We start from the raw sequence: 20,746 nt of genomic DNA on the forward strand, positions 1-20,746 counted from the left end.
GGAAAACCGGTTTGCTTCTAATGGCATTGCTATGGTGTAATGGGGCTGAGATGTCTATATTCAAGACAGATGCTATTATTTGTTCTAGTTTTACCATAAGTGACACTATGATATTTCCAAAATCAAGCCTGAAAGCCCATTAAAAACGTCTTGCTGGCTTGACTCATAACAAAATGTAGGAATTGTTTTTCTGAGTCCTGCTGAATGGAAAAGCTTTCAGAACACTCAGCCTGATGATCCCTAGCTTTTACGGCAAAGTACAAGGCAAACTTAGTGGTACGCTTTTATCACCCTTTCTCTTTTAATGGTGTGTCCTTTTCCATCTAAGTTATTGCAGCAATGGTTAGAAATGTTGCTTCCCCATTTATTCATTTATTCCTGTTTCTGTGCATTTATGTCACCTTCATGGGAGACTTTAAAAAGTTGGTCAGTCTCTTGGTCTTACAGAAAGACTTGCATGCTTTTTAACTGAAGAAATGAGTTCTGTGCTCCAGGTGCAATCCTGATAATTAAAGTTTAATTTAGCATAAAAACCTCTCTCTTGTTGCACTTTGGTTTTCACAGTGTTCTCTTACACTAAGCCATCATATTCCCCTAACAGACCACACTGATTCTTTATTTGATTTGTCTTTAAGTGTTCATGTTCACTGCTCTCTCATATCCTAAAATCTGATAGTGTATAAGCAAGACATTCCTTTCAGGAAAAGACAGCAGTGAAGAGTTAATGTTTAAAATAATTAATTAGAAAATCTGGCGATGGAGAGGAGGACACTTTCTCAGTGTGTCCAACTCTACACAGAAGGCGGCAGGCAATCCTGCTATGATTCACATCTGCTAGTGTGTCAGTAGATGAGCCAGAGGCATTTTAAGAGTAACTTCAGATTCAAACAAAGAACATAAGCTTTAAACTTTCTACAACAGCTGTTCACTACAACTTTAATAAACAGTTAATAAAGAAAGTTCCACTTGTGCCCAAGTCAGGCACCATACCCAACTGATCAGAGATAGTCAACAAACTGGAGAGGAAAGATGACCCGGCAGCTGAGGGCTACCCTAAAATTTAAGAAGCCTGACTAAATTGTTCCTTATTGTCTTTTACTAAGTTGCTTCTTTCAATAGGAGTTTGAGACTACAGCTTGTGAAATTATATATTTCAGTTATTCACATACAAAATAATTTTTCCATTTCATGAAACATATCTATGATTTCAAAATCTTTCCAGTTTTGAATTGAGTGACTCCAGAATTCTCACTTGTGCGTAGGTCACATCAAAGCAGATGTAACTGTTGGCAGATACAACAGTAGGGGATGCAAGAGATGCAGGTCTAAGTCCCTTTTCCGCTCGTTGTCAACTTAAACCTTTCTTTCTAAATCCAGGTGGAAGAACAAGTGCTTCACTGTTGGAGGAGCAGAAAGGAATCTTCTCTTTTTGACTAGACAGTCAAAAAGTCAAGTTGGACTTGAGACATAGATTTTTAAGATTCTGAAGCACTTGGACAGGATGATAAGGAGAGATCCATAAGAAATGTAGATAACCAGTGAAAAACTTTAACTTATAAATATTTGCTATTTGCATTTCTCTAAGCTACTGTGCAGGGCCACAACAGTGGACCCGTGTGCATTAAGGGACCCCTGTCTGGAATTACAGAAGATGTTGTACATTATTTGTTTCCATCCTGCTATCACTTTTAAACAACAGGTTTCATCTCCCATATGTTACTTCTGTCATAATTTCATGGACTAGGGGAACATGCAGCCTCTTGTCTCTACCCCAGGTCTCTGGAGCAAGGACTGACAGATAGTTCAGAAATGTTAAGTGGAGTTTCCTAAATCGATCCACATTCTGCCTCCATCGTCATGGGTCCTGACCCCAGGAAGTAATTTCCTTACAGTCTTGTTTGATGTCCCCATGGCATTTGAAAGATTAAAAACAAACTGTCTCTTCTCAGAAAGCAACAATTTCAAAATTGTCTGACACAACTCCCAGAAGAGCTTATCTGTGCCCAGACCAAATGCTGCATCAGAAGAAATGCTTAGAAAAGGTCTGCCTTCAGTGCACTCTCCATCGAGGTTTGGTAAATGTCTTCATCCAAGTGAAGTTTCGGGAGACTTGTTTATAGTGTAAATAGGAAAAAAAAAAAAGAAAAGAGAGAGAAACTCTGGGTTAGAGGAGAAATGAATTTGCTAGTTATGGATTTAGGATAACCACACACTTCTATGCAAGTCTAAATACCGTTTAGGATGTCCGGTCAGGTTAAACATCCACTTAATAATAATTGCAGATCACTGAAGAGAATGTCAGGCTATTTGTTGCATGTAACATTTACTGTAGGTTTAGTCTTTGTCCCAGGTAGGCACTCAGACATTGTTGGTTTTAATGTGCTCACTAATTACATTTTTCCATTTGTTTGAACAACAGTTCATAAACTGAACAAATTTTTTAGCTTTTGATTCAGTTATTTGTTATATGTTAGTCCTACTGCACATGACCATATTTTTGTAAGATAAACAAAAGCATAACCCCGAAAGTTAAAACTGAAGCCCAATAAAACTAGAACACGAGCAGAAAAAAATTGCACAGTTCACATGGGCACTATTACCAAGATAAGGAAATGAGAAAGCCAGCCTGATGCTCCTTCTGCTTCTGGTGCATTGTGGGGACCTACCAGCCGCTCAGCTGGCTTGCAGGTACCAGACCAGACAACAAAGAGGCAGTGAGCCATTTGGTTTTAGAGTTGTTTTTTTGGTTTGGTTTGGTTTTTTTGCCTCCTAGAAGAGAATAGCCTTGTGTAAAGTACCTGGTCATCCGCAATGCCTTGACAGGATAGGACACCTCAGAACGAATTCCCAAAGGCAGCACCCCAAGCATGAGGCTGCTTGCCAGCTTTGGCCAACTGAAGTCCAAGCCATTGGTCCTTCGACTCCTGCTTTCTGGTGATGTGTTTCTATCATGCGGTAACCCACATCAAGTAGGTGTTGTGGTAGAAAAGTAACTCCAGAAACAAATGATTAGTTGTCAGATGGATCGACTCTCTGAACTGATTCACTGTGGTCACTTACATGCGTCAAGGAGAGAGAGGCAGCAGTTCTGGCTTAGGCTAGCTTAAGCTGCTGCACAACCAGGAGTGGAGGGCCGGTGACCAAGAGAGTGCTTTAGCCTATTCCTTCCTGGGATTGAGAAACCCAGTCTGAACTGCAGAATGATTGAGATTTGCAGCCATGGCCCTCTCCTAGATTTAGGACCCTGAGTCATCCCTTTTAAAAACACATTAAGGACTAGGATATGCTTTGAAAAAGGAAACTGTGGATGTGCTTTCTTGATTTTATTCAATATTGCAAAGATTAAATAATGTGGCTCCCACACCCTTTAGTGCTTAGAACAGGGCAGCAATCAAGATGTTCCTGCTCGCAGGTGGACATTGTAATGGTGGGTACTTTCCTGCCTCTCTGTCTCATTACTTTTTAATTGTTTGATGGGGTTTTGGGTAGGTTTTTTTGCAAAGCAGCATGGTGTCAATGGGAGCAGTGCAGACCTTTTCTCCCTTTGAATATCTTCAGGACACAAAAATGGTGATTAGGGCAGGCCTCTTGTGGTGGGGAAGGAAATTAAATTGGAAAATGGCAACAGTTTTCTTGAGGGCAGAAGGGATGAAACAACCACAAAACTTACTTCTGACCAGCCTCCTTCTCTGGCTGAGTTTTGGAAAGACAGTTCATTTGTGTCATGTTTTGTGATGAGCTCAGCTCTTTTAGGAATTGAGAAGCACACTCTCATCATGTCTCCTAGACTGAGCTCCTCTGGGATCTCAGACAGAAATCATGTCCAGAGGAGAGCTAGTTGTGACTTGTTAGCTGGAAGCAGTTCCAAGCATGAGTAACAGGCACTTAAGGTATTTGACTGGGAAAATTTGGGTACCTAAGGGTATGAGGGGAATGGGATATTGTAGGTTCTTAGACACAGAGGACTGAAAGCCAACCAAGTCCTAGTTTGAATGCCTAATCTCCATAGCAGATTGGGGCCAATGTACATGCAGCAGCTACTGTCATCCCAGCTGGAGTAAAGAAGACAAACTCTTCCTTGCCTATCTCTATGCTAGGCCAGTTCAACCTATGCACAGACACCTCATGCTGGAAGGCTGCATATAAAATGGAGATGTAGGAAATGTTTAAATTGAGAGAAATATTTTAATTACATTTTTTTGTTTCTCTTCTGCCTAAAAACTATGTTTTCCTCGAAAAGAATGACAATTAGTAATGCCTTTATCCCTAAAAATATGGAGATCTTAGATATGATCCCAGAATGTATATCCAGGAATTATTGAAACAGCCACTTTCTGTTTACCAGAGCATTGGTACTCAGGACACTGGTGTTGCCAATAACCATGCTACTGTAATATTTATGCATCTTCTATAAACATAACTGATGAAAAAAAGTATTAGGGAAATTTTGGATGGTGGAAAATGGCTTTTTTTTAAAAACAGTGAAACAAAATCACTTTTTAAGTGTTAAGGGTACTGATCAGGTAGCAATGAAATTTTGAATTATTTCTAACAGCAATAAATTCTTTAGGAGATTTGCAGTTGGCTTAATAGTACCTTTCTCCTCAGTACCTTAGTGCTATAATAGAAAACATGTGGATAAGAAAGGCTTCTAATAGATATGCCAGGTAAAGCAAATCTATGAATGGCATGAGCTTTTATTACTATCAAAAGTTGTCTGCCTTCTTTCTCTTCATGTGCGGATCTCCAGATCCAAAGAAAGCACATCTTTGGAAAAGTCGATCTCCTTCCTATTCAAGAAGGTTGTCTGCTCTTACTTAGCCAGAGGTGTCTTACTTGTTCTGAGTGTGGCGTAGGATCAGAAAGGAGGAGAGGGAATAGATGTGTTATCTAATTGTTAGTTCCTGTTATCAACAGATCAAGGAGATTTAGTTGAATGGCACATAAAGTTTTGAGTGCTTCAGGAGGAAATTCTAGTTGTGGATAGCACAGGAAAACTGAACCTGGGGTTTGTGGTTTGGGTTTTTTTGTTGTCGTTCTGGTGTTGTCTATATGTCATTATTTATTGCACATATAGGAATTATTTTAATTTTTAACACTTTTTTTTAAAGTAGGCCTTGAGTAACATCTATCTTAATATTCAGGCTGAACAAACATCTCCTTATAAAGACTGAATTCCTCAGATGCTACAAACATCTTCTAATAGTCAAAAGCTACTAGAAATCAGCTTTTATTTTAAAAAGTGGCTATAATATATTTCTTACATCCCCTCAGTTCTTACTGTAAAATTTTTCAGCACCTCCTGCTTCTTTTTCTAGCTCTTTAATGCTGGATTTCTTTTTCCCATAACACGTTCCTTTACTGCCTTAAGTCTCCACTGGCACCCATGTGGTCAGTTTACTGTTGGCGAGATACAGAATCATATCATAGATAGAGATCTTTCTCTTTTCAGCCTCTCACCCACCAGTGAATAATTTTCTTCTCCTTGATGTTGCACTGGCAATTTAAATTCATTGGATAGAGAGAAAATGTCTTGATCTCCCCTCCAAATTTTCTTCTCTGTTCTGTACCATAATCTTTCAAATCACTTTGTTCCAACCTTTTAAATTTCAGTCACCATTGACTCCTCTCTCCTTCATTTATCATGTCATCTGTTGCAAAATACTGTCGTTCATTTTTCTAAGCTCTAAAATCCCTCTCTCCTTCCCATTTCCATAGCAAAAAGCCTCCCTCTGCCCCTTAACCTTTACTTTTCAGCATCCTACTCTCCTATTCCATACTTCTAAGATTGTCTCTCTGTAGCCATTTAATTTGCTTTTTCTTCATTAATTTCCTTTTTTCTTCACTAAGTAGCATCCAGACTCATGTTCTCACTTTAGTACCCTTCATTGCTATCTACCATTACAATCTTGATGTCTGTTATGCCTGTTTGTTGCCCTTTCACACTTTAAAGGTCCTTTTAAGATCTCTGTGTTCCTTCAGTCTGTGCTGGTTATTACTTCTGCTCTTGAGAATTGTTTCTTTTCCTGGAAGATCTGGATAGACAATTCTGAGGTGTACACACTCTCTAAAATTTTCTGTAGAACATCTCTGTCAACAATTCAGTCTTCCTGCTCCTCAGGTTCAGCAGTTCTTACCTCCAGATGTAAGCAGGGAAACAGCTGGAAAGCCAGGGGCAAAAGGCTCACAATGAATATAAATGTGGCATAAAAACTTCTTTAGATCTTATGGAAGGGCTGTATGGAAGGCAATGAAACAATATTTAGCATCTCAATAGAAGATTCATCCCACTTAGTGAATAGGATGAACTTCTGTTCTCTGTGAAGCTGACTCAAGCACTTCTTCCTGCAGGGAAATTTTTTGTAGTTTTGTGGAAAGAACTAGTCAGAATCACATGGAACTGCCTGCATGTTTGGTCCCAGAGTAAGATTTTGCAGATTGTTCTGCTAGGGTGGAGGCCTGTGTTCATGTCCGTCATTCCATTGTGTGGAAACATAGGAAAGAGTTTTGCCTTGCAGTTCTTGATTTGGACCAACGTTTCCTCACTGGGATAGACCTGTGGGCAAGTACTATGGTACTTTTATGGAATATAACTTTTTATTCCATCTTTCAGGATGCAGTAGCACCAAGCACCTTAAGAAAGCATACGTCTGCTCTTACTGTCAGAAACCATCCCTGGCCACTGACCCTTTATACAATTGCAGATCTACTTCTAACCTTCTTATTCTCATTAATATTTTGGAAAAAGTTATAGTTACTTCTCAAAGACAATCTAAGTGTCTCAAAACTTCTTGAATTTTGTTTCTCTGGCTTCACCTTAACTTACAGACTTACTGCTATAATTGTGCTATGAACAATGACTTCTGGAGAAAGACTGACAAAGGTTAGATATTCTTGCCAACAATATTCTGTCTAAATCCACACCTGAAATTTCGATTTTAAGGAGTCTCAGATTAATTTGGAGTCCTAACAAGAATAAACATGTGCTGTGGAAACTTTGTCTGCCTTTGAAAAGCTTTGCGTTCAAGGGGACAAAAACCACAGGTCCCCATCAGCTGTGAGCATGGCAAGTTCCCATGGTCCACCTGCATCACTGTCTTGTGTACAAGACGGGAAGTTTTCTTGCGCCTGTGTGTGACATCACGATAGCAGCTGGGACAGGGAGCCTCTGGCACTCAGGCCTGGGTGGGATGTGGAGTGCCTGATGGAGTCACCATCCACTGGACACTCAAAAGGTAAGTGCTTATCACTTGGGCACGGAGTCACCATCCACTGGACACTCAAAAGGTAAGTGCTTATCACTTGGGCACCCAGATCAACTCAGTGTTGTCCCCACATGTTTGTTGGGGGTGTATGAGCTCCAAACTGGCCTTTAACAAACAGTGTACGCACACCTACAGCCTCAGGGTAGCTGCTTTTTTTGATCAGGGGACTGTTTTCTGACACATGTAGATAATACTCGTGACGCATGTTGCCCGCTGGTACGTCACCCATGCAACATCTTAGGAAGGAGATGTGGATGGAAATGTTTTCAATGTGCTAATAGCACTGACCTTTATATTTCCATTATACATCACCCAGAAGCAGTGACAAGGCATTCAAAATCTGAAACAGTGTGGAAGCCAAATTTAGACGGTTTCTGAATGGTTTTATGTTTGTTTGAACGATACAATTTTTTTAAAACATAAAAAACAAACTGAGGACATGTTATAATTGCATTGGGTGGGAGGCATAGCTGCCTGCAGATCATATCCACATTTGGTCATTGCTCAGCTACCATAAGTCTGAGTGCATCCAAATTTTATTTCCTAGTGAGGTCCCGGTCCTGAGATAGGGCCGAGTATTTTTCTCAGTGCATAGTGACAGGTAGGATGATAGCACGCAGAATAAAGGATATAGCATGCTTACTGTCAGTTCAACCTCTTCTTGGGTATAAAGACAACCTTTTAGATATGAGTGTGAAACCCTCATAATGCAGCATGACCTGTTTCCGTTCAAGTCTGCAAGTGGGTGAACAATACCTAGTTCATAACAGAACTGAACTCTAAGAATAATCATCAGCCAATTCATCCTGGTGGCCCAGATCCTTCATTTCCTTCACAAATGTTTAGTTTTCTCTTGTAACTTGACTTTTCTTTTGAAGGTGACTCATGCAGCAACAAATCAAAGTGATTTTTGTTTGTCCTGTGCAATCTCATATAGGTGAACAAAAGCATTTGCATCACACAGTTGTTATTGTCGGAACCCTGCTCTTCCAGACTACTATCTAAGTGTCTACATTAATATTTTGTTTATTTATCTAGTCCTACAAGATGCCAAGATTGAGAAACTCTTACAAGTAACTTATAGAAGAGTTTCCTGAAAAAGCCATTTTGTCTGAGAAGAGAAATTATACTGATACTGAAGCTTTCTTGTATCCAAATAAACATGGAAATGTATCCCAGTGATCGAGAAAAAAAAAAGGCACTTTTACACGCCCCCCAGGTTGTAGGTGAGTCTTTTCTTACACACATGATCTCATGTGTTTTGCTGCCACTAGGATCACACTGCATCACAACACTGAAACTCAAGCAGCACACTTCTAAGATTTCTTTAGGTGTTGGCTGCACGCCTTGAATATTCCTTAGCAAGGGATCCCCTTTACACAAAAGGGAGTGAGAGGATGCTCATGGAGTAGTCACACAGCCTACTGCATTCCCACTTCAGGGAGCTACACAGATGCAGTCACGAAGGGAAAGGGCTGGAGGAGGGATACTGTGATCAGAAGGAGTGCTGCTGCCATGGCATTTGAGCCCCCTTTCTTCACAAGATACAAAGATTTGGCATTCTGAGGGTTCCTTCCGTCTTCTGACATCTGTTTGATCGAAACAGCGTTAATGGGACAAATATTTAAAGAGGAGGGAGGTGAGTGTGTCAGGTGGACAAATGGAAGGGAGGGAGAATACGGATGATTGCACAAGAACAAATGGGGAATAAGCTGTCTTTGAATAAATGTGACTGGAAATGAGAAAAAGATTTTCAACAGGAGCTCTGGAACAGCCTTTGGGTGAGAATAGATGTAAAAAAACCCAACCTTTCTGCTTTTAATATTAACTTTATCCAGAAAAGGAAGGAAAGGTAAGAACCAGTTGCTGGTTGCAGCCGGAGATTGGGATGTAATTAGCCAGGGTGTTCCCTCCAGCCTATGTTCTTATTTTCCAGTGTTCCTAAAACTACTCCTAAGCCACCTGCTGGAATTAGCCATACTAATGAAAAGCAGTCTAATCCAGAAAGCTGCTGAGCACACGCTGCCAGCCTGGTTCGATAGCAGTTGATTTGCTTGGCACTCTGCTGGATACACTCTGTACCTCAGAGGACAGGACTGGAGCACAATTTAAAACAGTCTCTTACCTACATAGCTCGGGGTTTAACACTGAAAAAAAAAAAAAGAAAGTCTGCTGTATGAATAGTACCCAGCTTGGTTTTAAAACATAAAATACACTGTCTCTAGCTAGCCCAGCAAGTACCTCACAGCACAGGGTGCAGTCAAAGTCAAGGTGTCTCTGGCATTCGGTCCCCTTGATGCGTACGATCCCACTGTCCAGCAGAAGAGTTTCTGCTTAACACAGCCTGAACAGAGCCTTGCAATCACATGTTTGAAATACAACGGATCGCTAGCATTGCATGTAAGAATAGTTTCTGCCACAGAAGTCCATTCAAGTTAATGGAAAAATGCCTTACAGATTAACAGCAATTCAATTATTTTTAGTCTTAAAACTCCTCTGAACCTCAAACCAACAGAATCCCATCTACAGCTGGGTCTGCTATAAATTACACTTGCAGACAAATTCAGTCTTCTTACGTTAAAGTTCTTTTAGGCTATATTTACTTGAATTCAAAGAAACCTTTCCTCCCATCTTTAAAGGGATGTGCAGTAACTTCCTTTTCATTAAGGAATAAACTGCATTGCATTTACTTGGGCCATCAGCATACTGCAGGGCAAATTTACTGGCAGAGCTGATTGGTGGTAACTTATGCCACAGCCCATGGAAGTGCTCTCTCACTGTGGTAAGCAGAAGACAATTAATTCGAAGTATCTTAGGCTAAATTAAAAAGAACTGTATATAAGCATATATAAAGTATATGCTGATATAGACTGATTACAGCACCTCCCCTAGACCAAGCTCTGAACAAGTCCAAGAATGCAATGTTGTTAAAATTCAGAGTGATCTGGGGTTAGAAAATGTATGCTGCATTCATTACTAGAATTAGGTATGAGTTGACTAATTAGACCACTCTCTATTATTACCTGTAAAAATATTTTCTTGAGTGTATGACAACTATGATCTTACAGGATCTTTTATGGTGAGAACTAACAAAGAAGCCAAAAGAAATTCACACAGAATTTTTTAAACTTAACTTGGTAAAGTTAGGACAGGTGTTATTTGACTGACTTTACTGTACTGGAGTTACCTCATTTTATGAGGATGACAGATCTACAGGTAACAGTTTAATGGATCATAATAATCCCAGATTGTTTTAAAAAACTGATGAGCTGAACGTCAGGAGATATATGCAGAAGGCATCATGATACCTGCTATATGCTTCTGTTTCATCTTTCTGATTTTTTACATGTAGGGCTACATTGCTGAACCATCCACAGTCTTCACGTTTCTGAAGTGTTTTGCTTAGTAAGGATTTTTTTTTTTTCATGATCATAAATAATACTTTTCATATTGATATTCAGGTTACATATTCAAAGGAACAGTGTAACTCTATTGGATGGGTTTTGCTCTGGTCACGTTCAGAATGTCTAAGAATATTTGGTAAGAAAGACTGACTTCTGATTGAACTGCAAATTCCCATTTTTGTCCTGGAGATTTTCTGGATCTGGAGATTTTCTGGATCTTCAGCTCTTTCTGATGTTTTATATATGAGCATTACTTCAGTAAAAGGGAAGCTGTCAAGTGGAGTGGGAGACAAGATTCTTATTGTTAAATTTTGACCCTTGAAATCAACCAGAATTTTGAATTTTGCCCCTTCTATTTAATTCCTATGTCTGCCACTGTTTTAGTGTGTGATCCTGTAATAGCTTAACTGATATGCAACTGTATTTCTTTTCTGTGAAATAGCAGTGCTGTTGTCCCAGCAGACAGAGGTGATATGGCTGAAAAGTGAGCTTGTAGAAAAGATGGCATGATGGGACAATTATCTTAAAACACTTACTAGGCCTAAATCCCAGAAATCCGGAAAGACAGTAAAAGCCTTTTCATAATGTGTTCTGTGTTTGTTCTCAGTGCTTACTAAATTGTCTAGATTCTCAAGATAATAATAATATGAAGGATAGTCCCCTTCTCTTTTACTGCTTTGAACTTTCTGGATATACTATTTTCTTAAAAGTTCCTGAAATGTCACCTGGTTTGACATACTATATGAAACCAGGTCACAGTATTTGCCACACCATTATATGTCTGACCAAGAAAAATGCTCAGGAGAAGTAAAGTCACACAAGGTATATAATTTTTCTATTATATCATGCACATACAGATATGATCCACTTCCCTTTGCTAAACTTTACACTTTCTTGCTGAATATGCTTGAACAATTCTCTCTCCTGTTATGCATGAAAGAAATTAATATTAAACATAAATCATGCCCACCTCATCCTAGAGATTTGCTAGAATATTAGTAATAAACACATGAAGGACTTGAATGAACTCAATATAATTAAAGTCATTCAATATGAGTTATGCTAAATACAAATTTTAAAACTATACATATTTGAGATCAGTATGAGATTTTTATATTAATATTTCACATAAGATTACCAATTTGATGGCTAAAGTTGATGGCTATATTGTCAATATAAATGTGTTGACTTCCGTTAGCACATGCTGCATTGTGATTGTAGAATAAACATGATAAAAATCAACATGCTAAACATTAAATGTATTAAAACCTGATAAATCTTGGTCTGAAATGAAAAATGGTGAATAACTATTAAGCAAGTGTGTTTCTAACTAGATCGTTTAGGAATATGTTCTTTTGTACAACTTGACAACCTTCCTCTCTATTGTGAACAAAACAGAGGGAACCATAAAAATCTCTAATGCTATTGTTTGCAGTAGGCAAACATCAAGGGAGCACTATAAGCTAACCAGGATAAATCACTGACTGAAGGTGATCTGGATCCATTGGTAAGTAAATCACAGCGAACATGGGTTTCCTTTGGTTGAATCTAATATCATAAGTCTCAGAAGAAAGGATGCAGGCCAAAGTCAGAGGCTGGAGGCTATATCCTGAAGAGATGTGATGTGTCTGTACTGGAAAGCTAAGCAATTCCAGGTCTTGTTCTCTGGCTCTGAGGCCAAATGGCCAATTTAGTTATATTCATATAATTAGACTGACCTGCTCTCAATAACATGATAGCCTCATACAAGCCTTTTATTGGGAATGGTCCCTGGACTGTGGTAACTTTCCAGGCAGGTCTGGAACCATTCTAACAATTTAGTGCATAGACGATCAAGCTCTGGTGCACGAGCTGAGCTTCTGTTATTTATGGAGACATAACCTGGGACTCTAACAAGAACTGAGAGTCATGGCAAGTAAATGCAGTGCTCAGTGCAATCCTGCACCCAAAAGAGCTGTGCAGCCTTGGCTACATAAAGCCAAAATCTTAGACAGCCATGTGAGAGTCAAGTTACTTCTGTATTTTTCACTGATCGCTATTGAAACAACAGCTGTAATTTCCTTAGGTGAAGAGTGTTATTGATCAATTGAAGCAGGTTTAAGAAAAGCTAAGACAACGGTTGAAGAAGCATGGAACATATTTCGTGGTAAATGCCCTCAGGAGCCATTTAGCTTAAAACCAGAAAAATTTCGGGAGTGGATTTCTCAGTTTCTGAGTAGTCTTGTGCTGCAGGATGCAAGATGACTTACAGACAGTAGAGGTAAAATAAGGCCATTTTCTTGCACAGGGCTCAGTGCTGCTTTAACTCGGTTTTTTGAGTGTCCAACCTTTGTCGGTTATCTCTACCCTACATTGCAGTTTGCAGTGCAGACATAGGCTTTGAGACAGATGCTTGATATGGGATGGTTATTATGCAGAGATTGCTCAGGACAAATCCAACAAACACTCAGATTTCTGTATAGAGAATCACTGTATACTGAATCACTGACCAATGCTCAGTCCTATAAGAGCTACCAGCTTGAAGCTGCTGCTTTCATAACCTCATAACTTATGAAGTTGTTGCATTAACTGGGTAGAGGTATTCCTTCTGTTCTTTTCAAGAACATCATCACATGAATACTTAATTTTTTGTGGTAGCTCTATGACTTGATTTTACATATCAAATAATTAGGCATAAAATTTGAAAACGTCCTTGTCTATTCTGGTCATCACGATGCCTACCATACAGCTGAGACTCTGCTTCTTATTATCATCTGGGTTTTTTTCACATTGTGAGGGTCAGTAAGTGTTTATAAAAATATCTGGACGCATATAATACATATGAAAAAATGTTATGAATTAGACTCTAGTTACCAGATTATCAAGCTGTATCAGTTAGATTATCAGACCATTATATGACAACTGCGTTCCAACAAACTAGTTTAGAGTTAAGCATCAAAATCATCTGTGGTTATGTTTTTAAACCATTCTATCCAAATGATAAAAAATAACTTATAGATCTCACTCCTCTCTTCCCAGATCCATCTTGAAACTATGAAGCATCTGATTAATATTTGAGGACTTTGTAATTTCTGAGGATAATAAGACTTGAAAATAAAAGTATCTTTTGGACACTGAGTAATTTGGACCACACTTCCCACCTACATTCATTAAAACAGGGCTACTTGTGAAGCCCTTGTACAGGAAGTTATTACTCACTGCTCTTGATTTTCATACGATGCAAATCATTGAGAAAGCAGCATCTAAACCACCCAAAGGTCTGGTGCAATGCGAATATCAGAGAGTGTAAGCTGCCTGCAGTGCTGTCATAATAAGGTGGATTGGATACGAAATTCCTTACTTCAGACGGTTGCTCTTGTTACATAAATGATATACTGTAGCTATGGTATTAAAAATTTACTACACAATTCCCTCTAATTTAGGCTGTTAGGAGATCAGTGTGTATATGGTGACAGTAGCCAGCCAGTGGTGCTGTGAGGAAGGCGAGGGCTTCCCGCATCTCCTTGCCGCGGCTGCGTCGTGTCCAGGGCACACGGCCTCTCGGGGTGCCCTCTCGGGGTGCCCTCTCAGGGTGCCCAGTGTTTCCAGCTCTCTGCTTTGAAAGCTGACTGAACTACAGCAGGCAAAAACTGCTGTGCTAAGGATACCATGACAGCCTTCATCCTTGATTCCTGTGGTTTAATTGCCTTATCTCATAGGATTATTTTACTGCAACTGACATGAGTTGCTGGTAAATGAAGACATTGTTACAGCAAAACACAGCACAGCAAAACACAACACAGCAAAACACAACACAGCAAAACCGCCCAAACCACATTCAGCCTTCCTGAAACAGAGTAAGTCCAAGCCTTGCTTGGACTTGCGCTTAGCTAAAATTACAGAGCAAGGTGGAGTAATCAATTGACTTTTACAGCAGGGAGCCGTGACAGAATGGCATTCTCCCTTTAAAGGCAGCATTATTCTGATATTACTCTCTGCTAGTCTGAATGTATAGAGCTAGGGCTATACAGAGCGGTCCAGCTTATGATCTGTCTTGTATTTCAGCAAGCACAGAGCTGGCATCACTGGAGACAGCAGCCAAGCTGCTTTAAATGAAGCTGCTTTGGTAGCAGAAGCTGCATAGCTGTGTTAATGCATTACTCACAAATTTACTCCCTTTCTCACAGAAGAAATCGGGCTAGATAGATAGCATTTTTGCATGGAGAGAGATTATGCAGTGGAGATGTAGTGTTTAAGATGTCTGAGTGCCTTTAAGTAATATGTAATGCTTGGCTTTAGGATTTAAGATTTTATGAACCTTTTATATCTATTCCACCTCCCTACCTATAATTCCCCACATACATTGTCTAGAAATTTGCTGATTTCTAAGAACTTACTGCCATTTTCTTACAAATAATGTACGAAAATTTCAGTTGTATGAAAGGTAAGAAGCATTTCATTTATATTTTATAAACAAGGAACTTAAAGGCAAAGCTATCCCTCAAAATATATGAAGATACAATAGAAGCAATCTTAAATTGATTACATTACTTTTCTTCTTTTTGTTTCTTAATTTAAGCCCAGATTCATTAACATATCAGAACAGCACAAATTATTGAAAGCATACCCGTCAGTGAAATTGAGTTTACATCTATTTTGCATCACTGGACGAGTGCAAAGGAGATAAAGCACGCTAGGGAATCAAGCACCTACATTGGTTTGGAGGACCCACATTTAGCCAAGACCCAGGTTACATGGAGGCTGGGCAGGAGGAGCAGTGCTGACCCTGAGTTCATCTGTTTGTGTTCTTTGAGCGTTCCCCCAGGTTCCTGCCACAGCCACACTTCCTTGGTGCGCGTTGGAGACAGCAGCAGCGCCAAGGGAAACCTCCCGAGCGCAGACACCCGATTTCGGGTCGAGACACAAAGTCTTTGCAGGAAAGAGATCTCTGAATTGGTTAATTTGGAGGAAGATCTGAGTGAGATCTGCGTGCAGCTCCCTATCGCAGACCCGCTGGAGCCAAGACCCGAAGAGGTGCCGAGCTGCAGGTCTGAGCTCCTTTGGAGAGTGCAGTGGCCCCCCAGGAGCCAGCAGCGGAACTACTCACACAAGCCTACCTACAGCCTGCATAGTTGTAGCCATTAGCTATAACCATGAATAGATAAACTTAATTACAACTTAATCTATTAATTTGTTTTTATACCCCATGCACAAGCTTTTAATTAATTAACAGTATGGAAACCTTGATTGCATTATTTAATTATTAAGAAAGTTTGTCCTACAAGACAGAAAGAAATTAAGAAATTTTTTGTCCTACTTAGGACAAAGAATAGGTCAACAGAAACATTGAAGTTCTTGAAGGACTCATTTTTTAACTAATTTTAACTCAAGCCAATTAGCACATGAATTTTATGCTCTTAGAAAACTCCTTCTGTATTCACAGAATAAGCACTACAAGTATGGTGATGATATATTTTTCATTGAAAAAGCTGAAGCTGAGACCTTGGTACAAGTGCAAAATCAATCCCCACCTGACATCAAGGAGACATGATCAGGAGGGAGCTAATGGTACTGTGAGGAACATCTCTGTAAGAGCTAACGCTGTTTCACTTAGTACACTTCTAGTGTATTCATAAGAATCTCCGTATGTTTCATACTTTAAGGCATACGTGTGAAACATAAAGGTAAGAAAGTGCTGTTTAAAAGATACTAGGACTATAAAAATTATTCAAGCTAATGTATTTTCTGGAAAGTTTAATATACTCTATATAGATATGGTTTGCCACATACACACACGCACGCATATATGCACATATTAGCCACTTAAGTCTGAGATTGGCTGACATCCCTCCTATCCTGTCTTCATCATGATACCACTCAGTCTCTTCTTCTTTTAGTGTTTTGGGAGATGAGGATTACTGCATCTGAGGTGCCCGGTATTTTATTTTTTGTGAAGTATTTCACAGCTCACATGGCTTTCTACCGTTCTCCACTTGTCCACGTTCTGCTGTGGAATGTGTTGCTTCAGTTTGTGTCTGCTGCTGATATCAAACTGTGAGAACTTCTGGGTCTTTGGTTGCGGGTTGTGTTTTTGTAGTTCTCTGGTCTCTTATTTCTCTGTTATTCTGGTGAGAGAATCAACGCAGGGCTACCAGTGAGATCAGGGAAGCTTTCTGCGATGTTGGTCTGATCAATACTAGTGCTCCTCAAGCACGATTTGAACTCGGAATTAGTCTTGAGGAGAAGAACTTGTGTCACAGCTCCTTCCAAATCAGTTACATTTTATGGGACATATAAATTTTACTTTTGAAACTATGCATGTTTATCAATATGCACATCCTTACAATGAATGTCACATAGAACTATTAGAAGTGATGCTAATTCAAATGTAGAGAGTTCATAGCTTTATGTCCCTTGACTTACAGCTTGCATTTAGTATACGTCTAAAAAATGAAGAATTGCAGTTTGAGAATAAAGCATTTAACCTTCTTTTCAGGGTAGGCAGAAAACTGGATTAGGACAGGGAATTTTTCACCAAGCTGTCAGTCAGATTTCGATTCAAATCAATAGTGCAGGGAGTTAATTATCACCAGACAGCTTTTCGGTGGCCTTCTTGAAATGAGTGCACGGGTTCAGGGCAATTCTTTGTGCACAAGTGTCCATGTTGCATAAGAACAACGTTTCTCATCTGTAGATTTCAACATAAAGACCGAGGGCTGAATACGGCTTTACACCTCCAGGTAGACCTCTCAACTCAGTGATCAATAACCTGAAGGGACTTGAACTGCCAGCTCTGTGCCTGCTCTGCTGTGAGAGGACACTCCTAGCACCTGCTACAGACACAAGATGAGCTCCTTGTCACATACGGAAGCTAAGGAGCACTGAATGAAATTATCAGGCAGCAGGTTCACAGCAAACAAAAGGAAGTACTTTCTCACACAAATCATAATTAAATTGTGGCGCTCATTGCCACAGAATGTGGTTGAGACCAAAGTATAAATGGATCAAAAAAAGGGAGTAGAGAAATTCAAGGGCTTATCAAATATGATGTTCTGGGAGCAAACCCCAGTTTAAGAAATCCCTGTGCTACTGTTTGCTGCAACTTGAAAGGTTATACTGGGAAAGGACTGCTGTATACCAAACCTGTTTCTTACATTTTTCTCCCTTCAGCATCTGCTAACGACTACAGTCAGAGCCAGGACACTGATGTTCAACTCACTATAGCAATTTTTTTGATCGCATGCTTTTAATCACATTATGTTCTTATTTTGGCTACTTAAAAATGATCTAAGGCCCTGATGGAGAAAGTCCTTTAAATGTCTAATGCTCATATATTTTAGGGAGGTAAGTACTTGTGTGTATTGTAGCCTTCACGTCTTAGGCCGTAAACTTACTGGGGTGGGGCACATGTCTCATTTGTTAGGACTTTGCTTAGTTTGACTCAAATAAAAATATGTATTTGATAACAGCGTGTAACACTGTTTCTCTGTAAAGGTTAAATAATTTGTTTGCCTAAATGGCTTGTGCCACAGGAAAATTCCCTAGTGATTTACATAAGGGTGATGACACTCGCATCCACTGACATGAAAAAGAATTAGCTTCCTTTATAGAACTCCTCACATTTGCAATGTGTGAACATTACATTTGTGGAAAGCTGTTTATCACCTGTACATAACAGTATCGCTAGACAATATGTAACTTACTTACATCTACCTAGCAGGGTATTTGAGATTTCATCCATTTTGCAAAAGCATCTGGCGGCAAACCTATGACACACATTGGTGAAAATCCAGACACGGAAATGAAGAAACCAAATACCGAAAAATCCTGAATTTTACCCCCCGCCAATTATAAGCCTGGCAGCGCGGGTAAAGCTTCCTCCTAACCCAGCAAGCAGAGGTGGCTACGAATTGTGCAAGGCAGGGCTGAGCCAGCCAGGCGACCTCAGCTTTCCCAGCTGCGGGCGGCTTCACGCCGAGGAGAGGTGAAGCACCACGGGAGCGGCACACGGCCGGTGCCGGCGGCTGGGCGGCCCCGCAGCATGCCCCGCAGCATGCCCCGCAGCATCCCCCGCAGCACCGGGGAACGGCGCAGCCGGGGCTTCCCCGGCCGCAGGGGAGCCCCGCGCTGCTCGGGGCCGCGCCGGCGCTGCGCTCTCCCGCCCCGCTCGGCGCCGGGGCCGGGGCCGGGACCGGGGCCGGGAGCAGCCCCTGCCCCGCCGGCTGCGCCCGGGCACCTGTTCGCCCCCCGCCGCCGCCCGCATCCCGCCGACATTTGCAGGGGAGGGGCGGGAAGGACACCGGGGCCGAGGGATGGCGGTGCCGCAGGGGAGGGCGGGCGGGGGAGGCACGGAGGGAGGCCGGTGCCCGCGGCACCGGGGTGGGGGCGGCCCCCGCCACCTCCCCTCGCCGGCGCGGCGGGGGCTCCCCGGCCGCGGCCCGGTGCGGGCAGCCGAGAAAAGGGGCCGGGGGCAGGGAGGGGTGGGAAGGCAACTCTCGGGCTTACAGCAACGACTCGTTTGTTCACCCTCACCTTCCGCCGGCTCCTCGAATTAAAATAACAACAACAATAATAATAAAATAATTACAACACCTCCCCCTCCCGCCCGGCCAAGCGGACCCGCGTTACAGGGAGGGGAAGGTCAAGAGGAACGGCAGGAGCGCTGCCTTACCCGCCAGCTGGCGGCTGTCACACGGCCAGCCCACGGCCCCGGCTTCCCCGGGGGCGGCCCCGTCCCTCCCCTCCGCTCCCCTCCCCGGGCCGGGCAGCATCGCCCGGCGCGGCGGGTACCCCGCGGCATCGCCCGGCACCCCAGGCACAAACCCGGAGGGGGGGGGCACAGCCCGGCGGCACCCCTGCCCACCCCTTTGTGAGACGCACACGCACACACATACAGACACGCACACACACACCCCACCTTGCAGCCTCGGCGCCGCAGCCGCCCGTTGTTACACACGCACACACACGCCCGCTGACACACAGCCGGTCCCCCGGCGAACGCATTTTCTGCTGCACTCCACCGCCCTCCATCCATCCTCCCTCTCGCCTCCCTCCCTCCTTCCCCCCCCCCCCCCCCCCCCCTCCCGTGCATCGGTATAAAGCAGACATTTTGATGCCGTTTAACACGGTACGGGCTTAAATTCAGAGCGGAGCGCCTTACCCACCCCCGCCCGGCTGCGTGCGGTGCGGTCGGCGCTGAGCGATCCCGGGAAGGGCTGGTGCGGCTCGTCCCTAACGGAGCGGCCGCGCTGCCATCCGCCCAACTTCAGCACCCAGCCGGCACGGAGGCAGGCGGGCGGGGAGGGAGGGAGGGAGGGGAGGGCGGCGGGGAGGGAGGGATGGAGGGAGGGATGGAGGGACGGAGGGAGGGTGCGAGGAGCGGCGCGGAGGCAAGGAGCCCCCGCACATGCGCTCTGCCAGCGGCGGCGGAGCCCGGCGGCGGAGGGAGTTCCCCCTCTTGGCCCCGCCGGGTGAGTCACGGCGCGCCCCGGCCCGGCACCGCCGCCCGCCTGCCCCGGGGATGCTCGGCCGGGCTCCGCCGCAGGGCCCGGGGAGGCTCCGCGGGCAGCCGTGCCTCCCTGCGCGGCGGGGCGGGAGGCGGGTCCCCGGGGGCCGGAAGAGCGGCGGGGGCCGGGGCCGGGGTCCGGCCCGCAGCGGGCGGCAGGGCGGCAGCAGCCGAGCCGGTGTCCTGGAAGGGTGTGTTGACCGGAGCGGTACCCGCGGTGGGAAAAAGTGAAACGCCAGCAGGGCCCGGTCCTGCTTGTTTTTATTCTTGTCCCCGCACTGGTATGCCCAAATAGAAAAAAAAAAAAAAAATTTAAAATGTAGGTGCATAAACCGCTACACAGCTCCTCATTCTCCTGGTGCAGCCGAGAGAGAGGCAGGGATGTCGTCGCTGAGTAACTTTTTGATGCCGGGCACCTGAAGGATGACGCCTAAATAAAAGAACCACCGTGGATCTGTCGGTTGCAACCGTGAGGATCAAGACCAGGATGTTGTGAAAATCCGGCTCGGAATCCCGAACCCTGCCAGGTCTTTCCAGTTAGTTCGTCCCAGCTTTCTAAACTCCAATTTCCAAATTTCGGCTTAACAGGGAAC

The 20,746-nt window shown here is 42.8% G+C and overlaps 1 protein-coding gene across 3 annotated transcripts in view; it reads right to left on the minus strand.

Annotated features, from left to right (window-relative positions):
* RGS17 (regulator of G protein signaling 17) overlaps positions 1-19,930 on the minus strand; it is a 72,641-nt gene extending 52,711 nt beyond the window's left edge. For 2 of the 3 annotated variants that reach the window (XM_075413820.1, XM_075413818.1), the window contains exon 1: positions 19,813-19,930. The gene's annotated coding sequence lies outside the window, so the exon portion shown is untranslated. Of the gene's footprint in view, positions 1-19,808 lie in introns of all 3 variants that reach the window. The other variant, XM_075413819.1, reaches the window with a different exon arrangement.
* Between the last annotated feature and the right edge of the window lie 816 nt (positions 19,931-20,746).

Source organism: Opisthocomus hoazin, chromosome 2, assembly GCF_030867145.1.
Source record: "Opisthocomus hoazin isolate bOpiHoa1 chromosome 2, bOpiHoa1.hap1, whole genome shotgun sequence".
Classification (NCBI taxonomy): Eukaryota; Metazoa; Chordata; class Aves; order Opisthocomiformes; family Opisthocomidae; genus Opisthocomus; species Opisthocomus hoazin.